The following is a 22,661-nucleotide window of genomic DNA, read 5'->3' on the forward strand; positions in this document are numbered from 1 at the left end:
CTAACAGAGATCATGAATCAAATGGACCTAACATACATTTACAGAACTTTATACCCAAACACAAAAGAGTTTACCTTCTTCTCAGCACCTCATGGAACCTTCTCCAAAATAGACCATATAGTGGGTCACAAAGCAAGCCTCAACAGATACAAGAAGATTGAAATAATCCCTTGTACCCTACCTGATCACCATGGAATGAAGCTGAACCTCAACAACAACAGAAATAGCAAAAAGCCTACACACACATGGAAATTGAACAACTTGCTCCTACATGACAGCTGGGTCAGGGAAGAAATAAAGAAAGAAATTAAAGACTTCCTAGAATTCAATGAAAATGAAGGTACAACGTACCCAAACTTTTGGAACACAATGAAAGCACTAAGAGGAAAGTTCATAGCACTAAGTGCCTTCAAGAAGACATTTGAGACAGCTCATTCAAGCAACTTAAGGGCTCACTTAAAAACCCTAGAAAAAGAAGAAGCAGACACACCAAAAAGAAGTAGACAGCTGAAATCAATCAAATAAAAAACAAATAAAACAATTCAAAGAATCAATGAAACTAAGAGCTGGTTCTTTGAGAAAATCAACAAGATAGACAAACCCTTAGCCAAGCTAACTAAAAGGCAGAGAGACACCATCCAAATCAACAAAATCAGAAATGAAAAGGGGGACATAACTACAGACACTGAGGAAATCCAAACAGAAGCAGAAAGACACACATGGTATATACTCACTCATATAGACATATAACATAGGATAAACCTACTAAAATCTGTACATCTAAAGAAACTAATTAAGAGAGAGAACCCTTACTAAAACACTCAATTCCCATCCCAAAAGGCAAAGAGGATGGACATCAGAAGAAGAAAAGAGGAAACAACCTAGAAACCTGCCACAGAGGGCCTCTGAAAGACTCTGCCCTGCAGACTATCAAAGCAGACGCTGAGACTTATGGCCAACTGTTGGGCAGAGTGCATGGAATCTTATGTAAGAAGTGGGAAATAGTAAAACCTGGAGAGAACAGGAACCCCACAAGGAGAGCAACAGAACCAGAAAATTTAAACACAGGGGTCTTCCCAGAGACTCATACTCCAACCAAGTACTATGCATGGAGATAACCTAGAACTCCTGCACAGATATAGTCCATAGCAGTTTAGTGTCCAAGTGGGTTACATAGTAATGGGAGGAGGGACTGCCTCTGACATAATCTGATTGGCCTGCTCTTTGATCACCTCCCCCTGAGGGGAGAGCAGCCTTACCAGGCCACAGAAGATGACAATGCACCCACTCCTGATATGATCTGATAGACTAAGATCAGAAGGAAGGAGAGGAGAACCTCCCCTATCAGTGGACGTGAGGAGGGGCATACATGAAGAAAGGGGTGGGAGGGTGGGACCGGGAGGGGAGGAGGGAGGGTCTTATGGGGGGATACGAAGTGAATAAAGCGTAATTAATAAAGTAAAATTAAATTAAAAAATAAAAAAGTAGATTCTCAAATAATATATCTAGATTATATTTTTCTCTCCCTCTATTCTTCCCAGTTCTTCCCCACCTCCCTGTCCCTCTAGATCCATTCTTCTCAACCACCAATCATGACAAAATAAAATATAATAAGATAAGTCAAAAGCTTTCATATTAAATTTGAACATTGCAACCCAACAGGAGGATAAGCATCTCAATAGCTGGCACAAGTATCAGAGACCTGCTAGACTCACTGTCAAGAGTCCCATAAATATGCTAAACAAATGTCTACAATATCTATGCAGAGGAACTGATGCAGGCCCATGTAGGCCCTTTGATTACTGCATCAGTCTCAATAAGCTCATATGTGCCTTGGTTAGTTGACTTGAAGGGCCTTGTTCTCCTGGTGTCCTCTATTCCCTAAATGTTATGTTGAAACTTATTATTCAAGAAGCTTTCTAAATTATATAGATGTACATACAAAAGAAAAGAGGTTTAAATTGAGTTACCCCATAATGGGAGACAATAACTGCTATAGACAACATGAGGTATTAAAAAAAAAAAAAAGCAGTGCTGGGTTACCACTCTCCAAGTTATTTGTCTAGAGAGTCTCATAAATTAACATTGTGCAAATATGTTATCATCATACCTGCTGTGCATCCAGCATAGGAAAATTTTTTTTAACTTTACTGGATTAATGTCATCCGTGAATTTACCCAGTTATGCACCCTAAGATCTACAATAATAACTGGCCTGGAAGGATAAGCTCACAGAAGCAATAGTGGCATGAATGTTACAGGATTATGCAACCATTTCCTGGTTGGATTAAAAACCTCCTGTTGCACAAAATGAAGCCTATACTTGGTGTTGTTCACTGGCTGAAAAGCCATGACGGGCTAGGTTACAGACCTTAGGAGATAATGTAGTACTATTTTGCTGTGAAGTAAACATACTAATAAACTGTTCCCAAAACGTTCTTGTTATCATAGGCACAGATTAGTATAGTCCACACTAGAAAAGCTTCTCTCTGTGGTAAATATTAATACAGAGACACACAGCTAGAGGTGGGTGCAGAAAATAAGAGACTTTGTGATGTTCTGATGCAAATGGTATATCTACATTATCATCCCAAGGCACAGGGATCAGTCATAGAGGTATAAGGGTGGGAAGATTAAAAGAGCTAGAGTATTGAAGGGACATGAGAGCATAGTTACACACAGAAAATAACAGCTGCTATGGCTGCATGCACAAACTTGTGGAAAATTAAGCCAGATAAAAATCTCAACATGGATAGAGGAGGGGCTCATGATATACTTCTTTCTGAGGAACTATTAGCAATTTATGGCCACTGGAGGAGAAAGAAGAAATTTTCCTTAGCAGTGAAGATTTGGAGAGGCTACTTGTGCTCCACTAAACAGATTTATGCCATTAAAATAAAGACAGCACTGGATGGACTCAGTCACAATTAAAAAAAAATAAATAAGGGAAAAAATAAAATAAAATTTGTAGGAAAAAGTGGTAGTTGGATAGGGGATGAAATAGAGGGAAGAGAATGGGGTGGATTTGATCAAACAATATAACTAATATTTTTAAATAGAGAAAAGGTACATGTAGACATCATCAAAAAGTTATATGGAAGCAAACATAAAAAGACAGCATCATATGCATGTTTAATTATACGAAGTATTATATAACAGAAAAACACAAAACACAACAATGTGCCACAAACCTACATTTTTTTTACTCCATTGTTTGTTTTTTTTTTTTATTTTATTTTTATTTTTAGTTACAATTTGTTAACTCTGTGTCCCAGCTGTATCCCGCTCCCTCATTCCCTCCCCCTCCCCAACTCCCTCCCTGGTCTCCTCCCTGCCCCTTTCCAAGTCCACTGATAGGGGAGGACCTCCTCCCCTTTCATTTGACCCTGTTTTATCAGGTATCTTCAAGGCTGGCTGCAAAGTCCTCCTCTGTGGCCTAACAGGACTGCTCCTCCCCTGGGGGGGTCGGGGGGAGGACAAAGAGCCTGCCCTTGAGATCCTGTTAGAAATAGTCCGTGTTCCCCTTACTTTGGAAAACTACTTGGTTACTGAGCTACCACGGGCCACATCCCAGCAGAAGTTCTATGTTATATCCATAGATGGTCCTTGGTTGAGTGTCAGTCTCAGAAAAGGCCCTGTGGATATATTTGGTACTTGTAGAGCTCCAAACCTACATTTTAAGGATGGTTAAAACATGTCATACTGAAGGATGACAATTGGAAATTTCATCCATTATTGTGAGGTACGCAAAAATAGTTCAGCGCTTTGGAAAACAGATTGGCCATGCTGTAATCAGTTAACCTAAGATTTGATGTAACACTGAGTTTCTTCAGGCTTCACTATTTACAAAACAAGTTGAACATTTACACCCTTACCAAAACTTGCACCACAATGTTTTTACAGGTTTATAACCAAATTACAAGAAACCAGGATGATATTTGTCAGTATGTGTAAATTTGTGTTAGCATTCCAACTATATTTTATACATCATAAGTTTAATCTATGATGTACAAGATACTAACAGAATCAGTGGTTTTACAGTTAATGAGGGAGGAAATGTAAGGTAGAGTGTTGGAAATGTATAGGGCAGTGAAGCTCATTTAACACCAAAATGATAGACAGATGATATTACCATGTGTCAACATACACAGATTTTTATAAAACACTACAGCCTAAATGGGCTTTAAATAATAAAAAAAAAATCCTTTGATTTATTTATTGAAAGGAATGTATCATACTAATTCAAGAAATGAATAAAAAAGAAACTGTATGAGAAAGGGGAATATAGCAAGCTTTTGGGCCTTCTATGTAAGTTCTCTCCTCTCTCTTTTTTGTTATTAAATTTTTATTTATTATATTAATTACAGTTCATTCATTTTGTATCCCAACTGCAGCCCCCTTCCTCATTCCCTCCCTATCTCACCCTCCCTCATCTCCTCCATTTCCCTCTCCAAGTCCACTGATAGTGGAGGTCCTCCTCCCCTTCCATCTGACCCTAGCAAATCAGGTCTCATCAGGACTGGCTGCTTGTCCTCTTCTGTGGCCTGGCTACTCCCCCCTCAGAGGGCAGCCATATCATATCAGAGACAGTCCTTGTTCCTCTACTCTCTTTTAAAATCTAGTAAACCATAAAGCAAATATTATATTGACATAGTCTCTACTTTTTTCAGTTCAGTGATAAAATCTCTCCATTAATTTATGTATGTAATATGTTGTGAGACTACATTGCAGTAAGTAAAATTTATAATCAGTGAGTGGGAAAATTATAAAAATTAAATAACTTGTAAAAATGTAATAAAACACTTACAATTTGAGCAAGCACAGGTAAAATAGAGATTAAATGGTTACAATAATGAATCCTTTCATTCATCACTAGAGAAAGGACACATATCTCTGTTCTTACTAATCTGTGTCAAACAAATCAAGTACAGGCACTTAACTTGACATTTAATGATATGGTTGGCTAAATTCAATAAGTTTAATGGCTACTTATATTAGTGATATTTTGAATAGTAAGACAGCGAACTTCATACTTTAGAATTATATTCTAAAACCATCTCATTGTTAATTATTATTCTTCATTTGTCCAAGTTCAATAAAACTGATGTATTTCTTCTTAACTGGAAACCAAAAAGGTCATGAAGAGCTGAAGAGCTTGTTCAGTTGTTAAAGGCATTGCTTGCTTTTTCAGAGAACCTGACTTGATTCCCAGCACCCAAAAGGTACTTTACAGCCATCTGTAATTCAAGTTCCAAGACATCCAACATACTCTTCTGACCACCACAGGCACCAGGCATGCATATGGTGCACCATGATGACTAAACTAATAGTAATATTAATAGTAATAATAATTTTTAAAATCGTGTAACTTCTTCAAAGTGACTGGCTCAATTAGTTGTATCTAAACTATTCACACTGTGATGAACCTGAATTCAGTTATTTTCCCATACAAGCATTCTAATATGTCTACATTTTATTTATCATAACAAGATGTTAAATGGAAAATTTTCTTCTTATAATTTAGAAGGCATAACAATAGCTGAAAAGAAAAGGAAAGTACCAATACTGTATTATAAAATAGAGAGATAGATTTTTGGGCAGAAGTGCTTGATATGTCTGTAGCCACTACTGAGTCTATCATTCTCTTCATCGATGAGTAAACTTGTACCCGAGGAAATCAAGAGAGGTTTTTCCATCTGAAGCAATTTGTAGAATTTTAAACAATCTGTCTTCGGGCAATGTCCACAGGAGAGTCAAGTATGTCAAACATCAGGTTTAGGAATTGACAAACAGTAGATACCGGATAAAGATCAGTGAAAACTAGTGTGACAGTTAAAATGAATTTAAGTGTAAAGAAAAACCCATATGAAACACGCATAAAGTAGTAAGAGCAATCATTGGGTTACATAAGAGTAGAACAGGTTCAATATTGACTTCCAAGAGGAGAGGACCAAGTGTATGAAATGCTGAGTCAGATTCATTTTCAAGACTCTTCATATCCAGTATTAATTTCACTATAAGACTCTGTAGGCTTCACTTTGTAGATGACAATACTTTCAGTGCTACAATACTTAGAATTCAGAATGAGCTAAAGATATGCCAGTTTAATATTACTATCCTTTAAATAACAAGAAATATTATCTCCTAAATATTCACAAAGCCTGTTTGCAAAATGCATTGATCAGAAAAAAGCTCAGAATCCATGTCTGAACTTTTCCTCTTCAGGAAAAGCCACCAGGTGTTGTTACATGTAATATGAAAATAGACAAGGATAGAGTTAAAAATTCTATCACAGTGTCAAAAACTGATTGGTGGTGTCTGCATACTTTTCATCCTTAATTATTTAGAGTCATTTATACTTTCAAATAATATAATAGAAGCATAGGAGACTGCAGTGTAATACACACAAAGGGTAGGATTTAGAAAACACCTTGGATTGATGAAAAAACATAAAGATTGAAAAATTTGAAGGGAAAAATAGAACAATGAGAAGTAATTATCAGTTTCAGTATGACATGTCATATATCTATATAATTATTCTGACCATATTTATTGTCCCTCTTATGTTATCCTTCTTCCACTGATAATTGCATAAACAGAAGAACATTTGAAGACTCAATACAAAGAAGAAATAAAATAATAAAATTAAAGTAAAACTGAATATGGTTTTGGCATCCCTCTGATTTTTAACAAATTAGTTCTGAGTAATTACATAATTAAAGGAAGCACCAGATTTGGAGGATATCTTTTACTTTTTATTTTTACTATTATCACATTGCTCTAAGTGGGATTTCATTTCTTTAATAAGCTTGGGGCACATTGTGAAAAAAAGGGTTCTGGAAACACTTCTTTTTCTGCAGACTTTTCTCCACTCACAGTTCACGTAACTGTAATCCAAGTACACAGAACACACACAAGAAATCCAAGAATTCAAAAGCATAGTACCAAATTTAAATGTAATGGAATCTCACTATTCTGGAGTCTCACTAGTCACTATCATTATTGTAAAAAGAATATTAAAGTAACAGTACAGTCTACAAATTAAAAAATAACACATCTCTCTAGTTCAAATTACATTATAATTTTGGTAACATACTAGTAATTCAATAAAGCGAAGTAGGGAGTCTAATCTGAGTCAATTACCCATGGAGAGTTCAGAAGTAATAAAGAACTCATATCAGTTAAGTGATGGTCTTGAGTGATTACTGCACGTCAGTAAGAGCTCCTTGCTGTAGAATGAATAACACATTGACTGCAGAGATCAGGCTGTTAGTAGGAAACTACCAAGGTAATACAGCCATGATTTTCCCATTGGAGGGATGGTTAATGGATTCAGCTTACACTGTAGACCCATTCAAGTTCTAGTCTTTCAATGTCCCTTGGCATTGACCTTGTTCTGTTAAAATGCATAGCCAAAGTTCTTGAGGAAAAGAATAACCAAAGTTATAAAGATCACAAGAAACAGGGAGAGGCACCTCACCCTCAAGGCAATGAGAAAATATGACATCCCAACTCATGTATCTTTCCATCCTTTATCCCAATCACATAAAATAACAGTGTTCTAGAATTTTTTGCTTTCTGCCTTTTTCCCAGCTTTACTGGGATATATTTTTTATATCCCAAATTTCACAGACTTTATCCAATGTTTGTTGCTCACAGAACTTAGAAGAGGGTATCAATTCCTGTTACTGAAGGCATGGATGACTGTAAGATACCACTTGGGTGCCGTCCATCTTGCTGGATTCTCTGCAAGAACAAAACATGCTGAGCCATTGCTTCCAGTAAAGAAAAACATTTAATTGAAGCTGGCTTATGGTTTTAGGGGTTTAGCCCATCACTGTCATGGCAAGAAGCATGACGGTGTGCAGACAGACACAATGCTCAGGAAGGAGCTGAGAGTTCTGCCTCTTGATCCACAAGCAGCAACAAGAGACTGTGTATTACACTGGGCATAGACTGAGCATATATGATGTCAAAGCCCACCTCCACAGTGACACACTTCCTTGGACAAGGCCACACCTTCTAATACTGCGACTCCCTATGGACCAAGCATTCAAACACAAGAGTCTATGGGGGGCAAACCTACTCAAACCACCACAGTGTCACCCTGTATTGTTTTGAAACCTCCAAATCTAGTTTTCTTTTTTATTATTAGTATTATTATTTACAATTTATTCAATTTGTATTCCAGTTGTAATCCCCTCCCTCATCTCCTGGTCCCACCTTCCCTCCATCCCTCTTCCTCCCCTGTTGATATAATGTTTTTTTTTCTTTTTTTTAATTTTATTTTTCTCATTAGTTACATTTTGTTAATTCTGTATCCCTCATTCCCTCCCCAGTCCCACCCTCCCTCCCTCATTCCTCCCTGCCCCTTTCCAAGTCCACTGATAGGGGAGGACCTCCTCCCCTTTCATATGACTCCGTTTTGTCTGGTATTTTCAGGACTAGCTGCAAAGTCCTCCTGTGTGGCCTAACAGTACTGCTCCTCCCTTGGGAGGTGGGGAGGTCAAAGAGCCAGTCATTGAGTTCCTGTTAAAAATAATCCTTGTTCCCCTTACTATGGGAAACCAATTGATTACTGAGCAATCACGGGTCACATCCAAGCAGAGGTTCTAGGATTTATCCTCTCATGGTCTTTGGTTGAGTGTCCATCTCAGAAAAGACCCTGTGCCCAGATATGTTTGGTCCTTGTGGAGCGCCTATCCTTTCCACATCAAACTCCCCTTCTTTCATATGATTCCCTGCACTCTGCCTAGGGTTTGGTTATGAGTCTTAGTATCTACTTTGGAACACTGCTAGGTAGAGTCTTTCAGATGCCTTTTGCGGTAGACTCCTGTCATACGTTCAATGCATATCCCATTTGTCTTTCTAAATGAAGATTGATCATCATACCCCCTGTCCGCTTTCTTGATTATCTTCTTTAGGTGTATGGATTTCATTATGTTTATCATATCTCTTAGGTCTATATAAGCGAGTATATTCCATGTTTGTCTTTCTTCTTCTGGGATACTTCACTCAGAATGATCTTTTCTAGATCCCACCATTTGCCTGCAAATTTCATGATTTCCTCTTTTTTGATTGCTGAGTAGTATTCCATTGTGTAAAAATACCACAATTTCTGTACCCATTCCTCCACTGATGGACATCTGGGTTGTTTCCAGGTTCTGGCTATTACAAATAAAGCTGCTACAAACATGGTTGAACAAATGTCCTTATTGTGTACTTGAGCAAATTTTGGGTATATGCCTAGCAGTGGTATAGCTGGGTCTTGAGGAAGCACTATTCCTACTTGTCTGAGAAAGCGCCAGATTAACTTCCAAAGTGGTTGTACCAGTTTACATTCCCACCAGCAATGGAGGAGGGTTCCCCTTTCTCCACAACCTCTCCAGCATGTGTTGTCACTTGAGTTTTTCATCTTGGCCATTCTGATGGGTGTAAGTTGAAATCTCAGGGTCATTTTGATTTGCATTTCCCTGATAGCTAATGATGTTCTTGTGGAATATATACAATTTACCCTTGTTCATGCAAATGCTGATGTCTCTACCCCACTATCTGTTTTCAACTTGACATTACATTGTGATGTTTATTAAACCTGGCTCAAGTGTGTGTAAACATGCCACCATTTGTTCTCTGTATTGTCAATAAAGCAACCAACCAATGCTGAACAATGGAGAGATTAGGGTGGGACACCCTAGTCCAGAGGGGAGGAGAAGGAACCCAGTGGGAGGACTCAGAGAGGAGAGATCATCAGGAGAGGACCTGGGACGATAAGGAGAGATGAACAGGACTGAAGGTATGACTAAACGCAAGTATAATGTGGAAAATCTGAATGGGTTGAAACTATGGGGACTTGGAGGTTTAGGATGGAGTACTCATTGCCCAGCATTGTGCTCTAAGTTAATTAAATAAATTCTAGTGTCTGTTTGGTGATTTGGGTGTATAGCTGGTTTAAAAATAACCACTGTTTAGCTAAAAGTGAATCAATAGTAAATATTAATAATCAACAACACTCCCCTATCTCTCTTTCTTAGTCCACGGATAGGAAAAGTCCTCCTCTCCTACTGTGTGACCATAACCTAACAGTTCCCATCAAGACTGCCTGGATCCTCTTCCTTTGTGGGCTGGCTAGGTTGTCCAACCAGGGAGAGGCGCCCAAGGAACTGGCAACCAAGTTTATGTCAGAGACTGTCTCTTCTCCCCTTACTAGGGAATCCACATAGAGACTGAGCTATTTAGGCTACATCTGAGCATGAGGTCTAGGTCATCTCTATGTTTTACTTTTACTTTACCTGATTAATGAATCTTTATAAGTTTACTGATCATTCTTTTTTATTACTTTGCCAAAATGCCTTTGCTCATTTTTAAATATAATTTTGTAGATATTTGTTTGTATTTGTAGGTATTTATTTGCATTTGAAGGTTTACATATCCATTAATTAATACTTTGTCAATTATAAATGACATATATTTATATTGAAGTTTGTATGAATGAAAGCCAATTAATAGTTAGTCTTTGCACTTATTAAACTCTTGATTCTCTAAAATTAAAATGACCAAATATGTGGCACTGGACAATATTTCATAGCCCTGGCTGTCCTGAACCTTGCTGTGTAGACCAGGCTGGCCTCAAACTCAGAGATCCACCTGACTTTGTCCTCAAAGTGCTCTGATTAAAAGCCTGCATCAATATCCCCTGGCATAATTTTATCTTTTAGAGTAAACATTTCATATTATTTGTTTTGGAAAATGAAAAAGATTACTTTTGTACATATAAATTTTTATTCCAAAACTAAAACTCATTTGAGAATAGCAATACAGACATTTACATATTTTACTTGCGTCATCAATTTTACAGGTGTCTTGTCTTAGAGTTAAGATTGCTATGATGGATACTATAAAAACAACAAAGTTGGGGAGGAAAGACTTTATTTTTCACTTCCACTTTCCCATCATAGTTCATCATTGAAGGAAATCAGAACAGAAAGTCAAACAGGACAGGAACCTGAATGCAGGAGCTGAAGCAAAAGCCATGAAGGGGTGATGCCTACTTGGCATGCACTCGCTGGCTTGCTCCTCCTGCTTTGTCATGTAAGCTAGGTCCACCAGCCGAGGGACAGCACCACCCATAACAGCCTGGGCCCTCCTCCACACAAACTAATAATTGAGAAATGACCTACATACGTGACTGTGGCTTCATCTCATGGAGTCATTCCCTTAATTCCCATTATCTTCCCACCCCAGATCAAGTGACTTTGGCCTCTGTCAAATTGACATATAAATATAGAGCATGATTCTGGGACTGTTGACTGGAAGGGCTTCCTTTTATTTCGGACATCTTAGTGAGCCTGCAGGGGTGGTCCTCACTCTCTGAACTTCGCATGCCTCCCAAGGACTACAAGAAGAAAGATGCCAGAAAGTCACCCCCTCCCCCCAAAAAAAGACAAAGACTCAGTAAAGTCTGGTGTCAAGGCCAAAAAGAAGAAGTGGTCCAAAGGTAAAGTTCGGGACAAGCTCAACCATCTAGTCCTGTTTGACAAAGACACATACAACAAGTTATGTAAGGAAGTTTCCGACTATACGCTTAGTACTCCAGGTGTGGTCTCTGAGAGACTGGAGATTCACGGTCCCTTGGCCAGGGCAGCCCTTTAGGAGCTACTTAGTAAAGGACTTCTCAAGCTGATTCCAAAGCACAGAACCCAAGTGATTTACACAAGAAACACCAGCTGCTGGTGACGATGCATGAGCAGGTTCAACCAGCTGTGCATTTCAAAAAAATGAAACTTTATTAAATCAAAAAATATAGAGAACATGTTTCACCTTATAAAGATTTATGTTTTACTTACAATTGTGTTTATGTTTGACTTAGGATCCAATGTGAGTGCTGTGAATAAAATTTGGGTTCTTTCAATGAGCAGTAGACACTTTTAAAATGGCTGAACCATTTCTCTAGCCCATGCTGCTAATTTCTATTTATATATTTATTCTTTCCTCTTAACAAAAATAGAGTTTTTCTCATATCCTAAGTATATTTTCTCCTACTTATGCTCCTTGCAGTTCCTCCCCTACTACCCTCCACTCAGGATCTACACCCTTCCTTATCTCTCATTTAAAAAAAAAGTTTTAAGGCATAAAAATAAAATATATATTATAACATAATAATTATAATATAATGTACTATAATAGATTGTAATAATGATGAAATGAAATCAAACAGATCAGAATGGGGTAAAACAAACAGATGGAGAATAACCCAAGAAAAGGCACAAGGAACAGATATAGATTTAGATAAGGCCACATTTGCACATTCAGAAATCACATAAAAAACACAAAACTGGAATCCATAATTTGTACATAAAGAACTAGTAGGGTCAATTTTGGAAAGGTTCCATGAGGTGCTGAGAAGAAGTATACTTTTTTGTGTTTAGGTAAAAAGTTCAGTAGACATCTATTAGGTCCATTTGATTCAAGATCTCTGCTTAGTTTCTGCCTCAATGATCTATCTCTTGGCAAGAGTGGAGTGTTGAAGTCTCCCACTAATAAGGTGTTTGGATCAACATGTGATTTAAACTTCAATAATGTTTTCTTTGACAAATGCAGGAGCCCTCGTGTTTGGAGCATAGATGTTAAAGATTGTGATGTCCTCCTGGTGTATTTTTCCTTTGATGAGAATGAAGTGTCACCTCTATCTCTTTTGGTTAATTTTGGTTGAAAATATATTTTATTAGATATTGGGATAGCTACTCTAGCTTGCTTCTTGTGTCTATTTGCTTGGAAAACCTTTTTCTTTCCTTTACTCTGAGGTAGTATCTATCTTTAATGTAGAGGTGTGTTTCTTGAATGCAGCAGAAGGTTGGAAACAAGGAGGACCCTAGGGAAGATGCTTAATCATCATTCAGAAGGACAAACAGCATAGAATCAGCAGTAGGAGAAAACAGGGGAACAGGACAGGAGCCTTCCACAGAGGACCTCTGAAAGACTCTACCTACCAGGGTATTGAATGAGATACTGATACTCATAGCCAAACTTTGTACAGAGTGCCGGAATCATTATGGAAGAATAGGGAGCTAGAAAGACATGGACAGGAACTCCACAAAGAGAACAACGAAGTGAAATACCTGGGTCCAGGGGGGTCCTGCAGAGACCAATACTCCAACAAAGGACCATGCATGGAGAGGACATAGACCCCCTGTTGAAAGGAAGTCCATTGGCTGCTCAATTTCCAAGTGGTTTCCCTAGTAAGGGTTTCGGGAGCTATCTCTGACATGAACTCAGAGGCTGATTCTTTGATCACCTCCTCCTAGGGGGTGCAGCCTTGCCAGGCCACAGAGGAAGATGATGCAGCCAACCTTGATGAGACCTGATAAGCTAGGGTCAGATAGAAGGCAAGGAGATCCTCCCCTATCAGGGGACTAGAGAAAGGGCATTGGGGGAAAAAGGGAAGGGCAAGGGGCTGTGAAGAGATGAGGGAGGGGCTGCATGCAGCAGGGATACAAAGTGAATAAATTGTAATAAACAATATATCAATAAAATTAAATTTAAAAATTAAAAAAGAGTCTGTAGGGTTAAAGAGGGGATGACAATAAATAAATATGATAGATGAATATGGAAATAGAATTAAAGATAATAAAGATAAAGATAAAATATAAAAAGATAAAGATAAAAATAAAATAAAGATAAAGTTTATATTAACTTAAAATTATGTATATGTATAAAATTACGTATATGTATATATCTACACATATATGCTCTAAAATGACAGTGAGACAAAGAATCTCCCAAAAAATCTGTTAAGTTTGTTTTCTCTTTTTTAATATATTATTATTATTATTTATTACATTTTACTCACTTTTTGTCCTGGCTTTAACACCCTACCTCATTTCCTCCCTGTCCCACCCTCCCTCTATTTTCTCCCACTATGTCACTCCCCTAGTCCACTGATAGGTAAGGTCCTCCTTCTCTACTATCAGACCCTAGCCTATCATGTTTCATCCTTTTACTCTGTGGCCTAGTTAGGCAACTTCAACAGAGGGAGGTGATCCAAGAGCTGGCCACGAGTCCCTGAAAAAGACAACCCCTGCTCTCTTTACTAGGAAACCCACACAGAGACAGAGCTGTCCATGGGCTACATCTGAGCAGGGGGTCTGGGTCCTCTCCATGCATGGTCCTTGGTTGATTCATCAGCTTCTGCAGGACCCCTATAGCCCAGATACTTTTAGTTTTGTTGCTCTTGTTGTGGATCTCTTGTTCCCTGCTAGGTCTTTCTGTCTCCCCCTTCTGACATAAGATTCCCTGTACTGTAACAAAGTTTGGCTCTGAGTCTCACCGTCTACTGTGCATATATCCAAAAGATCCTCAATCATACAAGTGCATTTGGTCAACTAAGTTCATAGCAGCTTTATTCATAACAGCCAGGATCTAGAAACAACCTAGATGTCCCTCAACTGAAGAATGGATACAGATATTGTGGTACCCTTACACAAAATGGAATACTACTCAGCAATTGAAAACAAGGAACTCATGTAATCTGCAGGCAAATGGATGGAACTACAAAGGATCATAATTCTGAGTATGGTAACCCAGAAGCAGAAAGACACACATGGTATATACTCACTTATAAGTGGATATTAGACATGTAATGTAGGATAAACATACTACTAAAATCTACAGACCTAAAGAAGCTAAATGATAAGGAACACTCTAGGCAAAAGGCTTAATTCTCATTCAGAAGGGAAAATAGGACAGACATAGGGAGCAGTAAAAGAGAGGGAACAGGATGGAAGCCTACCTCAGATGTCCTGTAAAAGACTCCGACCAGCAGGAGCTCAAAGCAGATGCAGAGACTCACAGTCAAACTTTGGACAGAGCACAGGGAGTCATGTGGAAAAAGTGGCATCCAGAAGAACCTGGAGGGGACAGGAGTCTCACAAGGAGACCCACAAAGCCAAAAAAAGCTGGGCCCTGGGAGACCTGAAGAGAGTGATGCATCATCCAAAGATCATTCATAGAGAGGACCTAGGCCCCCTTCTCAGATATAACCCATAGACAGCTCAATCTCCATGTGGGTCTCCTAGTAAGGGGAGAAGAAACAGTCTCTAACCTGAACTCAATTGCCTGCTTCTTGATCACTTCTTTCTCCTGGGGCAACCTAGCCAGCCCAAGGAGAAGGATTATCCAGGCAGTCCTGATGAGACCTGATTGGTTGGGGTCTGATGGTGGGGAAGGAGGATTTACCCAATCTGTGGACTAGGAGAAAATGGTAGGGGAGGAGAGGAGAAGGATGGAGAGAGGACTGGACCAAGAGGAAATGAGGGAAGCAGTCACAACCAGGATGCAAGGTGATTAAATTATAAATAATAATAATAATAGGAATAAGAAGAAATATTTAAAAATTATGTGACTGCTTCTGGCAGTTATTTGTAAGCAGCATAACCATGGTGCTAAATTAAAAAGTCATTTACAACTTATGCCTGTATAGAACGACCATTTTGGTGAATTCAAACCACAAAATCACACTATACAGATCATCCTTGAGATTTTATTTTCAGTTATCAGGAGACAGAAAATATATTGACAGATATAGAGTACATGTCAAGTAAGTATACAAACAGATATATAGGCCCTCAGTACCAAGTTCAAATACGGAGCATTGTTTATTCCTCCCTCCATGTGGAGCATTTTTCCTGCTTATTTCCTTCATTAAGTATGATCATATTTATATCCTGATTTTCTAAGCAAATGTCCAAGTATTCAGAACATCCAACACATTTATAGGCTCTGTCTTCTGTCCCATAGACCAGGAAATTAACCAAAAAAAAAAGCTCAAGACCTTCCTGGAAGAGTTGACAATTTTAAGCATTGCTTACTGATTCATATTCATATTTTATTAGTATGTGTTAGTCACTAGCCATTAGCTTATTGCACATATATGTCACATACACATGCATACATGTATGTATTTTATGTAGAGAATAGTTTTGTTTTCAGGGTATCTTGTCATACTTTGTGACAAAGAAAAATTTAATAACAAAATGTAAATTTTTTTCCTCCTACTATATGAGCAATTTTCAATGTAGAGATATCAGTTTAAAATTCTTATCTAAATAGACATGTTAGAAGAATAAAATCCCTCTCTCTATACATAAAAATAAAAATAAAAAATAAAATCAAAGAAAAAATCAGTAAGACAAAAATTACAAAAACAAAACAAAATGAAATACATATAAATAAATACATATATATGTGTGTACATACATATGTATGTATGTATATATATGTGTGTGTGTATAAATATATATCCATCCATACATATATATATGTATGTATATATGTGTATGCATATATATGTATATATACATATGTTCACATATTTGAGTTCATTGTAAGTAATAATTGTTTTCTAGGCACAAAGTGAGACACCCAAAATATAAGACCTAGATTTAGATATTACAAGTTTTTTTTTTTTTGTCTCCTTTCGTTTATGATTGTTCTAGGAAGCAGCTTTAAAGGCACACAACATCATGCCTTGCCATTTGTATCTTAATTAGGAAAAAACATGTCATTAATAGAATGTTAAAAAAAAAGAAACTGGGAATTTGAAAACTAGTGGTTCGTTTGTTTGTTATCCAGAAAATAACGGCAAGGATGCTTTAGTGGTATCCATATTGTAAACATCTTAAACAAAAAGTCTGTAGAAGGCATACAGGTTATTGTTCTCACAGAAAAATACTAGGGAAACCAGGAGTGTTAAACACACAGAGGGTACTCTTCAGAGCGAGAGAGATACAACCCATTTTCCATTCAGAAGGCTGGAAGGAAAGGTGTTTAACTGACCTCAGAGATATCTATATGGCCAGGGCACACCAGCTACTGAAGAAAATTATTCTGCTGAACTTAATCAATAGTGCTAAACTCTACCAGGCCCTTATCATGAGAATTCCTTGCCTTTAATCTGCTTCCTTAGTTAAACTATAGAACCAGTATTAATGGAATATGTAACTTGTGCTTTGCAAGAATTTCAATGTAATGTTGTGTCACCCTTTTTGGTGCACATGGGCTTGAGTTAATTATCACTGGGAAACTTTTTTTTTCCCAAATAGTGCTGTGCTGAGATATGTTTCAAATAAACTACCCGGTGTCAGTCGCTCAATGTTTGAACACTGGCTACTGTATTATGTTGAAAAGAATTTCCTTCTTGCCTCCCCTGGATCAACACCCCTGACCACGCTAAACTTATTTCAAAATAAAAATTAGAAAAAAAAAATATATATATATATGGAAACAACCAAAAATATGAATAAAGTAGTTATCGAGATAAATTAAATACTAAAATCTTGTATATTTTATTACAGAGAATGACAAAAAGGTATATGAGCAATTCAGAGATGGCCAAGATGTAAAAAGATACATTTTCTGAACCAATATCAATTTTATAGGCTTTTGAGCAAACACACTAACAATATTAAACAATCTCTGACCTAATCTCTTGACTCTTTCCTGAAAGTTTATTCCACTGAGAAACTAAATCAACAGAGCATATCAGTATTTTAGCACAATGTACAACGTATGCTGTCAATATTTAGAAGCATCCAAATGTTATGTTCTACCAATGAAATATGGTTGAAACAATTATTATAATACTTACTACTAAGTAATAATAAATATAGTAATAAATAGCAATAAAAATCAAAAGGTGTACTTAAAAGAACTGTGCTCATTATGAGTGTAATTGTGAAAACATAAATAACAACCTACAACTGTAATTGTAGTGTATGGGTGCGTTTGGTGGGCAGGAAGAAATATGCTTTGCACAATAAAAAATATATATATATATAATTATATATATATATATATACATATATATATATATATATATATATATATCCTACATGTAATATTACATATCCCATGAAGCATTATAAACATATTTTCATTGATTACTTGCGTTTGGAAGAAGGTTTTTTAAAAATATTTATTTATTTATTATTTACACGGTATTCTGCATGCATGTGTGCCTGCACAACAGAAGAGGGCATCAGATCTCATTATAGATGGCTATGAGCTATGAGTGTGGTTGCTGGGAATTGAACTCAGGACCTTCGGACCTTTGGAAGAACAGCCAATGCTCTTATCCTCTGAGCATTCTCTCCAGCCCCCTGCAAAAAGGTTTAATATATATGAAGAGAAGGGTTGAACATGGAAGAATAATGAAATACAATGTATTTTTTCAAACACAAAAGGGCTTACGTGTGTAGCCTTCATTCTCATTTATGATCATCTTGGTGTGTGTTTGCTCACATACATGTGTCTGTGCAACATGGAGAAATAATCATAAATTTTTGGTGTAAAATATTACATCTTGGGAGGGAGGGTGGGATCAGGAGAGGAGGAGAGAGGGGCTTATGGGGGAATACAAAATGAATAAAGTGTAATTAATAAAAGTTAAATAAAAAATTAAAAAAATATTACATCTTAATTCATGCCTGCTCCTGAGTATTGATATGTAACATTTTTCTTCCTAAACTATTGAGAACAGTGACCTTAGCTGCATCAAGAATTTCTTGCAGCCTACTTTAGTCCTGGCACCAAAGGTTACTTTAATATATACATGTGTGTCATTAGTATATTTACCACCCCCCCCCCATAGAAAACCAATAGAAACCAAAGATGTTGCTTAGAGTAATGTGGCATGATGTTTTTTGTTTTAAACTTCTATTTTATTGAATTTTTATCAAATAGATTTTTGAGGTTCATTTACTGTTATATTAGTCATTAGCTTATTTATAAGAATAAATATTCCTTTAAAAAAGTATACATTTTAATATTTAAATGATCTTAGAAACAAGTGAAGTAGTCAAAGCTACATAGTAACTTAAAATTAATGAATAATATAGATTATTTATGGATTGTTTCACAAGTTGTATCTCATATTGAATTTTCATATTTAACAGCATTTACATCATGAGCAGACAGATTTTAGAAACCTAATTCCTTACAGTAAGATTATTTTTCTAGACATATGTCACATCCTTCAATAAATATAATAGAAACTTCTTTTTCTATTTTCTGGAAAGTCATTTATTATCTGTTGTGTTCAGAGACAAAGAACTACAGCAGGACTGAGGTATGATCCCTTAATGTATATTAGCATAGAGAATAATAACTACACATAGGAGCTGATATGATAAAAGACATTTTTGGAAAGTGAGATAATAATAAAATCATTATTAATGTAGAAATAGGTCTTGGAAATTTTGGAGAAATTCTGATTAAAATCTCAGTTCAAGCAATATTAGACCAAACTGAACTACATAAGACAATGTGGAATGGAGAAAAAATTATATGGCTATGTGGAAGCTATAACAAAATACGCTGTCTCTGAAATATTCCTGTGATTACTAATCTCTGAAGATGTTTTCATAGTTAGAGAACAACACTGGAAAATGATAAAACATCATCATTTAAATTCAAAGAGACTCAATCCAGCTAATAGTTGAAAAAGTTATGAGGCCACTTTTAATGTACAGAAATCATGTTTATTTTTTTAAATCTTACCCCAATTTTTTTTTGCGGGGGGCACAATCTCTTTGAACCTAAGAATCAAAAAGTCTTATTCCCAAGTTAGAAATATCTGAGGTAAATTGTAGAACTGATTGTCTTAGAAATAATAAATAATTTTACAAAGACTTGCCTTTCCTTTCTGAATGTGACTTGAGTACTCAGTCCAAGTAAAACAAACAAACAAACAAACAAAATGCCCAAGGGTCTGTAGAGACAGCTCACTGTATAAGAGCCCTTGATGCTCGTCCAGAAGACCCAATTTAACCTTCAGTACCATCAAGGCATCTCACAACGCTCTGTAACTCTTGTAAGTCTTGACAAATAGTTATTCTCACAGGAAAAAAAAGAAAGGGACATTTTAAAGAAGTGTCATTTTAAGGTATCATTTTAAAGAAGTAAGTAGCTCAGCTGGGAAACTATTAAAAGCATACAGATAAACAAAAACAGCAAGTACCCACTGTCTTATTGTCATGACTCTGAAGGGCATTCCCTATCACAGAAAAACAAACCTCAAGAAGAAACCAGGAAAAAAAAAATGTCATGAAAACATAATACACACAAGTAAGTATTCTTATGCCGTAGGTCTGAAGAGGTTACAACTGTTTAGGGGGGATTTAAAAATGACTATCAAATGCTAATATACAAATTTTATTTGATCACCTTCTTTTCACATCATCATATATGTCTACATCAGGCTACTGGAAGGTCTAAGAGAAATAACTGGAATGTATTCACTTTATATCCTTGTTGTACTCCAATCTCTCCTTTTCTCCCTAGCCCACTTTAAGTATTTATTTTAAAAGGATGCCATGCACACAACAAATCTTAAATCCACTGAGATTTACTGGATGGAGATGGAGAGAGAGAGAGAGAGGCATGGTAGGGGGAGGGGGCACTCTAACATAGAGAGGGGAGAGAAAGTAAGAGAGGGTAAGAGCAAGAAAGTAACAAGATCTTTAGGGCTGGCTGCAAAGTCCTCCTCTGTAGCCTAACAGTACTGCTCCTCCCCTGGGGGGGGGGGGGATCAAACAGCCTGCCCTTGAGATCCTGTTAGAAATAGTCCGTGTTCCCCTTACTTTGGAAAACTACTTGGTTACTGAGCTACCACGGGCCACATCCGAGCAGAAGTTCTAGGTTATATCAAACAGGGTCAAATGAAAGGGGAGGAGGTCCTCCCCTATCAGTGGACTTGGAAAGGGGCAGGGAGGAGACCAGGGAGGGAGTGTGGGGTTGGGGAGGGAATGAGGGAGCGGGATACAGCTGGGACACAGAGTTAACAAAATGTAACTAAAAAGAAAAATAAAATTAAAAAAAAAAAAAAAAAAGAAAGTAACAGAGAGACAAAGTGGCAGGTTGGTTCTTTTATGGAGCAACTGAAACACACCCGATGCTGCTACCTGGGCTTCATGGCAGGCAACACATGATGACATCATAGGTTGCTAGGCAACCAAGAAGCAGGCTGCCCTAATACTAACACCTTCCCTCTCTTCCTTTCCCTCCCTCTTTCTCTCTTTTTTCAGAAAAAGGAAGCTCCCTTTCCCATCCAGCACATTTCATGAAGTTGCATCAGAACTGAGCTTGTCTTTTTCCCCAGTGGCCTGGCAAGGCAGTCCCACCAGGGGAAAAGGATCAAAACTCTGGCAAGTGAGTCCATGTTAATAAGATTATGATCATCTGGAAGTCTCTGGACATGCATTTGATGGGTTATCTAGATGTGATTACTTCTGAGCATTTAGGAGGAATAATAAAAAGAAGGTCAGTTGCCCTACCTGACCTACATTGAAAATGGTGTCCTAAAGTGCACCAAAGTAGAAAGCAAGTAGAACACTAGCATTCATCTGTCCCTGCTTCTTGACAGTAGATGTTATATGACGAACTACCTTAAGCTCATATTGCCATGATTTCCCCACCATGATGGGCAATACCCTCAACCTATGAGCTAAAACAAACGTGGGATGATAATTTTAACAGTTAATTTGATGCAGTCTAGAAACATCTTGGAAAAGTCTTGATAGGGACTCTCTCATTGGTCTGAGCTGTAGGTATGTGTATGGGGGAATACCTTGATTATATTAATTGAGGTGGGAAGACCCATCCAGTGTCAGTGGAACCATACCCTGGTTTGGGAATTGTGCAAGAGTTGAGTTGAGCCAAGCATGCACACATTCATTGCTCTATTTTTCTGATTGTGAATTGGATGTGACCAGCTCTTTCAAGTTCCTATATCTATAACCCCCACTCTGGGATAAACAGTTACTTGAAACTAGACTGAAAGAAATCCTTAATCCCTTAAATTTGTTTGTAAATGCATTGTGTCACAACAGGGAACAATAAAAAGACAAAACATCCTCCCCTAAATTGTTTTGTTGGATTAGGAATAATGCTTCCTCAAGATTCAGCTATACCACTCCTAGGCATATATACAAAAGATGCTCAAGTACACAACAGTGACATTTGCTCAACCATGTTTGTAGCAGCTTTATTCGTAATAGCCAGACCTGGAAACAACCCAGATGTACATCAACAGAGGAATGGATACAGAAATTGTGGTACTTTTATACAATGCAATACTACTCAGCAATTAAAAACAAGGAAATCATGAAATTTGCAAGCAAATGGTAGGATCAAAAAAAGATCATTCTGAGTGAGGTATCCCAGAAGGAGAAAGACACACACAGTACATACTCACTTATAAATGTGTACTAGACCTATAACTAGGATAAACATACGGAAATCTATACACCAAAAGAAGCTAAACAAGAAAGAGGACCCTGGGTAAGATGATCAACCCTCACTTAGAAAGACAAATGGGATGAACATTGGATGTAGGAGAAAACAAGTAACAGGACTGGAGCCTACCGCAGAGGGCATCTGAAAGACTCTGCCTAGCAGTGTATCAAAGCAGATGCTGAAACTCATAACCAAACCTTTGGCAGAGTGCAGGAAATCATATGAAGGAAGGGGAGTTAGTATCACATGGAAAGAATAGGAGCTCCACAAGGACCAAATATATCTGGGCACAGGGGTCTTTTCTGAGACTGACACTCCATCAAGTACCATGTGTAGATATAACCTAGAACTCCTGCTCAGATGTAGCCCATGGTA

At 37.4% G+C, this 22,661-nt stretch overlaps 1 protein-coding gene and 1 pseudogene across 2 annotated transcripts in view; one reads left to right on the forward strand and one right to left on the reverse strand.

Annotated features, from left to right (window-relative positions):
* The window catches only part of Lrfn5 (leucine rich repeat and fibronectin type III domain containing 5), a 321,290-nt gene that overhangs the window by 217,041 nt on the left and 81,588 nt on the right, over window positions 1-22,661 (reverse strand). The window lies entirely within an intron of this gene.
* Window positions 11,378-22,661, forward strand: part of LOC129667660 (40S ribosomal protein S25-like) — a 48,626-nt pseudogene continuing 37,342 nt past the window's right edge.

This window comes from Psammomys obesus, unplaced genomic scaffold, assembly GCF_907164565.1.
Source record: "Psammomys obesus unplaced genomic scaffold, mPsaObe1.curated_primary_1811, whole genome shotgun sequence".
Lineage (NCBI taxonomy): Eukaryota > Metazoa > Chordata > Mammalia > Rodentia > Muridae > Psammomys > Psammomys obesus.